The sequence below is a fragment of the Chiloscyllium plagiosum genome, chromosome 42 (assembly GCF_004010195.1).
Source record: "Chiloscyllium plagiosum isolate BGI_BamShark_2017 chromosome 42, ASM401019v2, whole genome shotgun sequence".
In the NCBI taxonomy this organism is placed as follows: domain Eukaryota; kingdom Metazoa; phylum Chordata; class Chondrichthyes; order Orectolobiformes; family Hemiscylliidae; genus Chiloscyllium; species Chiloscyllium plagiosum.
The window spans coordinates 5,036,090-5,042,968 of record NC_057751.1 but is presented as its reverse complement, the minus strand read 5'-3'; positions in this window follow the sequence as shown (position 1 = coordinate 5,042,968).

The window sequence follows — 6,879 nt, the reverse complement described above, 5'->3', positions numbered from 1 at the left end:
CTGTCTGTGTCCAGGTGTTCCAAACACTCCGAGCCCTTGGAGACAGGAAAGGCCTCATCAGCCACCCCAGCCCAGCTTGGTAACAGTCAGACCCACCTTCTCAAACAGAGGCTCCCAGGAGGCTTTAACCAGGATGTTGCTGGGAATGGAGATATCGGGAGAGGCTGGATCGGCTGGGATATTTTTTCACTGGGGCATGGGAGGTAGAAAGGTGGACCTTAGAGAGATTTATGAAATCATGAGGGGTCTTTTCCCTAGAGCACAGAGGATTTCAAAGCCAGGGGGCATATGTTTACAGTGAGAGGAACAGGATTTAACAGACATCAGAGGCAATTTGTTTCATGCAGAGATTGGTTCCATGTGTCAGAGGAAGTGGTGGACGTGGGTGTAGTTCCAACATTTGAAGGACATTTGGATAAGGACATGGATTGGAAATGTTTGGAGGGTTATGGACCAGGAGCAGGCAGGTGGGACTCGTTGAGTTTGGGATTGTGGTTAGCATTGACCGGCTGGACTGAAGGGTCTGTTTCTGTGCCGTATGACTCAATGACACTGACATCCTCCTCCTGTAAGTAGAGAGATACTGATCCTGTGCATGGGATTCCATGTCTTTCAGATGAGGCTTTCTGACCTCGGGGAGGGCTTTGGGGGAAGGGTTAGAACCAGATTCCTGGCTGAGATTTCTTGTTGCACTCAATATGTGGTCACTCTCACCTTGCTGATGCTGGAATCATCCTAAAGCTTATTCCTTCCACCTTTTCCTGTTGCACCATTTGCAATTCATTGGAAACCATCAGTTGTACAGCACTCAGGGACCTTGCCCGTTCCTTGTCCACAATGGGAGATGAGTACAAGGCTCTTTGATTCTGTTTTGATCAGCTTTAGAAGGCAGAGGGGATCTTTTGGGTGTTGAAAGAAGTGTGCCCTCCTGTTCCACAGCCTCTCCGTTACCCTGTCACTCCTGCTCACGATCCCCGAGTGAGTATGGCTCAGCCTGTGTGACAGGTTGAACCGGGAATTGTGGTTCTGGGAATTAGGCGTCCTGAGATCCAAGTCTTTCCCAGTCAAGGGTGGGAGTGATTGGGGTAGAGGTAGAGTTTGGGGCGACCCTCTGTGGGGAACATTCTGAGTACCCACTGTTTCTTGTGAGCTGGCAAAGTCTACCATGTGACTGCACCGAACAGAAACCGAAACGGTTCTGTGGAAGGTTTAGCACCTTCCACAGAGCATGGTAGGCCATGCACATGGGTTGCCAGTAAAGGACCATAATGCAGTCCATCCAGATATGGGAGGGACAGTGACAGTAGGTCAGGGTCTGGGAACAGGGTGGAGGCTTCCTCAGGGAGTGGGACGTTGGGCTGGGATACATCAGGACCTGTCATTGGGCCGCCTGCTGTGTTTTATGTTGTGGGACCCTGATTTGGGACAGGTTGGGGGTGAGGGTCTGTTGTGCAAACTCCATCATTGCGGGGTGATGGGGCAGGGTGTATTTTGACCCCACCGGGACAGTTGAAGTAGATTTTGTCAAAAGGTTTTGGTGTGAGCTCCACTCTTTATGGTGGGTGATCAGGTGCAGGTCAGTGCTCAGTTTGTGATTCTCTGTCTCCCAGCCTGATGTCTCACTCAGCTTCCTGACCCCTTCAGCATTTAGATATGCACTCAGACATCCATTCCCACACTTTCCCCCTGAATATGTCCTGCTCATTGCTGGTCAGGTTTGCAGACAGATAGCTGGATAAAGTAGTGTGGAGGGGACAAGGGCATGGTCTGTTCCTGTGTGAAGCAAGCTTCAGATGGAAGAAGATTCCAGCAATGCAGCCTGTTGAGCTGGAGAAAGGATTGTCCATTACAGTCAGACTGCTTGGACACACCCAATCCTTTGGACCAACTCATTCACGCTGAGCAACGTTCCCAAATAAACTAGTCCCATTTACCAGCATCTGGCACACATTGCTTTGAGTCCTCCCTATTCATGGATACAGGGTCAGTGCTGAGTGAGTGCTGAACTGTCAGAGGGTCAGTACTGAGGGAGTGGGCACTGTCGGAGGGTCAGTCCTGATGGAATGCCACACTGTTGGAGGGTCAGTGCTGAGGGAGTGGGCACTGTTGGAGGGTCAGTTCTGAGGGAGCGCCGCACTGTCAGAGGGTCAGTGCTGAGGGAGTGCTGCACTGTCGGAGGGTCAGTGCTGAGGGAGTGCCGCACTGTCAGGGGGTCAGTGCTGAGGCAGTGGGCACTGTCAGAGTGTCAGTGCTGAGGGAGTGCTGCACTATCAGAGGGTCAGTGCTGAGGGAATGCCACACTGTTGGAGGGTCAGTGCTGAGGGAGTGGGCACTGTCGGGGGGTCAGTGCTGAGGGAGTGGGCACTGTTGGAGGGTCAGTCCTGACGGAATGCCACAGTGTCGGAGGGTCAGTCCTGACGGAGTGCCGCACTGTCGGAGGGTCAGTCCTGACGGAATGCCACACTGTCGGAGGGTCAGTGCTGAGGGTGTGCCACACTGTCGGAGGGTCAGTGCTGAGGGAGTGGGCACTGTCGGGGGGTCAGTGCTGACGGAATGCCACACTGTCGGAGGGTCAGTCCTGACGGAATGCCACACTGTCGGAGGGTCAGTCCTGACGGAATGCCACACTATCGGAGGGTCAGTCCTGACGGAATGCCACACTGTCAGAGGGTCAGTCCTGACAGAATGCCACACTGTCGGAGGTTCAGTCCTGACGGAATGCCACACTATCGGAGGGTCAGTATTGTTGGTTGAATCTGTTACATAATGCCTGTTGTGCTAGTAGCAATGTGGATGATTGAAACAGCAGTGATGATTTTGTATTGATAGGGGAGCATTGCTCTAGGCCCTTAGTCCTTGAGAAGAAATGTAATGAAATGCCATCTCCTAAGCTGATGTGTCAGTTCATGAAGAAATACATGCCTTGGGCTGTGATCTACACTGAGTTGTAAGAAACAATCATGTTGATTGTGACTATCACCTGATGAAGGAGTGTTGCTCCAAACGTTAGTGTGTTTCCAATTAAACCTGTTGGACTATAACCTGGTGTTGTGTGATTTGTAACTTTGTACACCCCAATCCAACACCGGCATCTCCAAATCCTGATTCTGTCTTTGCTTGTCTATTTTGTTTCTCTAGTAATGCCCTCCAGTTGCTGACTCATCCACCGCAATTGACACATAGTCACACCTGTGTGTACCAGTTATCTGTAAGGATAAGGGCAGCAGGTATATGGGAACATCAACGCCTGCAAGTTCCCCTCCAAGCCATTCTCCACCCTGACTTGGAACTATATCACTGATCAAAATCCTGGAATCCTCTTCCTAAGCACATACGACAGCACCCAGACCGCAGCCCTTCAAGGTAGCTCACCATCACCTTCTCAAAGTAATCATCTCTTGTCACGTCTTGACTGGAGGCACAGGGCAATTTGTACACAAACTGCAAAGTCTCATAGTACCTGGTGAAAAGCAGCAGCTTACAGCCACTGATAAGGGAAACACAAAGTCACTTTCTTGAGGCTTCAGTGATGTTACTTTCCACCTTTCCCCTCCTAGCAGTCCCAAGGTTGCTGCTAATATCGTTCACACCCAGAAGCTGTTGAGTCATTGTTATTATCGACAAGTGGCCCTAACTCCATCATCAGAAATCAGCAACCTGTCGCTCTCCGAATCTGACTTTTATACACCCCGTCTGCAAGCAGCAGTGTAAGCAACACACAACATGAGTTTCCCTGTAAGTGGCTCTTTAGTTTCTTTCTGTATCACACACAGCTGAACCATAGCACCAAACCATAGCTTCATTTTAACTCACTCACTGCCAGGAAATCCCCTGTATAGCGAATTAAATGTTCACATGCTAAGCTCATTCAACTTTCTGCTGTGTTATCAGAGACAGCTGCCTGGCGACACAGTTGGTAGTTTGTTTGAAATGTAGTTCATGTTTCCATCACCACAGCCAATGCTGTCAGTTGCCTTTCCCCGATCTCCTGGGATCAGTGGTGTGATATGAGTAAGCTGCTGAGTTATTCAGTGGTGAACAATGGAATCCAAGTGCTCCTTAACGTGCAACTGAATTTGGCAGCAAAAAGATTGCCCTCCAGTGATAATCTGGACCAAAGCTGCCAAATGCCGCTGAATTGTCGCTTTGTTGCCATGACTGGCAAACAGAGCAGGGACTGTCGCCTGGGATTGTTATCACCAGATTCCCGAGTGGGGGAACTGGCTCCTGTCCTCCAGTATCCACCTTTTCCAACTTGTGCTCTGGTTTCCGCCCAAAGTACAGGGATGTGCAGGTTCAGGTGGATGGGCTTGGGAAATTGTCCCATTGTGTCCAGGGGTGTGTGGCTCAGGTGGGTTAGCCATGGGAAATACAGGGTTATGGGGTAGGATAAGGGGGTGGCGGGGCAGGGGGGTTGGCGGTGTAGGATGCTTTTTGAGCGGCCGGTGCAGATGTGATGGGCCGAATGGCCTCTCTCTGCACTGTAGGAATCGGGTGGTTCAGTTGGATTGGTGGCAGGCCAGAGGTTGTACAGGAGCCTTTGCTGACAGGTCATTTTGTAGCTATGGGGAGTGGGTGGCTGTGAGGATGGGGTGGGGATAGGAACTGGGACACTGAGGTGAGACCGAGGTCTCTGTGAATCCCCCTCCCCCCAGCCCCCACCGCTCCATTCTCCTCCTCCTCCAGAGGCAAGGAGCGAGGTGTGAGTCAGAGTTTATGCTGCTGTTATCACGGGGGCAAAGTCCCAGTCTGGGCTCAGGCTCAGCTTCCAACTCCCAACAAGGGCGACAGGTGAGAGAGAGGGAAAAAAAACCATCGACCCAGATGGCCAGGGACAAACCAAGTCAATGGAGCTTGGTAGTGGTGAGCAGGGTGAGAGTGACCTGCCAGGCACAGGGAGGGGGCTGGCATGGTCACCTCTCTGTGTGTACACAGCTCCAAACCTCAGTGTTAGCATTGGGGACAGCAGACGGTTCACTTGCTGTCCTCACTGTGCCCCACTGGGCTGGCTTTACAGGCTGTGAAATCTCACTGTCAGTCTGTCTGATGCAAGCTGGCTTTCTATCCCTGGGCTCGAAAGACTGGCACTTCTTTCAGTGGAGTGGAGCAGATGGGATCTGGGCTTTACCAAAGCCAGAGGGGGGAGGGGGGGGTGTCGGTTATGTGAATACTAGGATCTTTTCTCCAGGATGGGGAAGCGCAGAACTATGGTGGGGGTGGGGGGTGAGAAAGGTTTAAGAAGGACACAAGGGGCAACTTTTTTTACCCAGAGAGTGGTTTGTGTGTGGAGCGAGCTTCAAGAGGAAGTGGTGGATGTGGGTACAGTTACAATGTTTAAAAGACATTTCGATCAGGACATGAGTTGTTGAAGAGTGTCTTGCTGGAAAAGCACAGCCAGTCAGGCAGCATCCGAGGAGCAGGAGAATCGATGTTTCAAGTATAATCTCTTCATGAGGAGATGACTTTCTCTGAAGAACATGAATAGGGAATGATAAAAGCAAATTACTGCGGATGCTGGAATCTGAAACCAGCATTTTCTCTTTTGGTGAATCGGGAAGGGTTGGAGGGAGCAGACAAGTGGGAGTAGTTGACTTTGGGATTCTGGTTGGCACAGACTGGGTATGTGTTTCTGTGCTGTATGACTCTGTAATTGTGGGAATGCTGCGGAACAGTTGTATCTCCCGGTCTCCTGTCAGGAAACAGTGAGGCACCCGCAAGCTGCTCTCTGTACCAGGAGCTTGTGAAATGGATTCGAGCCCCAGGCTCTGACCTGTCATTCGGTCCTCTTCCAGGGAGAGGACACAGGGTGAAGTGGAACCACAAACAGGCTACCTGCCCAACCAGATGGTGCTGCCTGCAGGAGTACATGAGCACAATGATGTGAGAGTCTGAACATCAGGGCCAGGCTGGGTCAGTTGGTCCCCATTGCTGTGGTGCCTGGGAGAGGGGAGGAAGGACACAAGGGAAGGGAAATCCAAGCAAGGGCATGGCCCAAGAGAAACCCTGACCTCGGGACTTTGGGCTGACCCTGTGTGGTTGCAAGGCAATAAGGAGCAGTCACCCAAACAGACCTTCTCATCAATTCCAGACTTACTGTCTGAACAGCTTCCAAACCATCAAGACACCTTGCAGTTTCATTGCTTGGGCGCCAGGTCTCACTCTCCCCTTCCCCCCCACCACCGCCTTGCCGTAGTCCTGTCCTGTGGTTTCCAGACCTCTGCAATCATCCCCACACACTTCTGAACTGATACTGTGTCCTCTTGCTGACCTTGGCCCTGGGTTACAGCACACAGTATTGTACGTGGTAACTCTTTCAACCCACACACCACAACACCGTTCCTCTCTTCATCAAGCTCTCTCTCTCTCTGTATCTCTGTCTCTCTTTCTTGGTCTCTGTCTCTCTGATTTTCTCTCTCTCTGTCAGTCTCGGTCTCTGTCTTTGTGTGTGTGTCTCTCTCTTTCAGTCTCTCTCTCTCTCTCAGTATCTGTCTCTGTCTTGGTCTCTATCAGTCTCTCTGATCTTTTTCCTCTGTCAGTTTCAGTCTGTGTGTGTGTGTCTCACTTTCAGTTTCTCTCTCTCTCTCTCTCTCTCTCCCTGTTTCTGTCTCCGTGTGTGTGTGTGTCTCTCTCTGTGACTCCTATGTCTCTGTCAGTTGTAAATGAGATAGGTGTTGTCTGTAGGTGAGTGCTGATTAATTAATGCTCTTTTCTCTGCCTGGATTGGATTACAGGATGTTGGCGAAAGTTCCAGAAAGTGCTGGAAAGGCTCACCCAACTCTGAGGACGGGTGACATGAACTCTGCTTTCTCTTCACGGCTGCTGTGTGGCCTGCTGAGCTTGTCCAGCAACTTCTGGTCTTGAGTAGAGTTTCCAGCACAT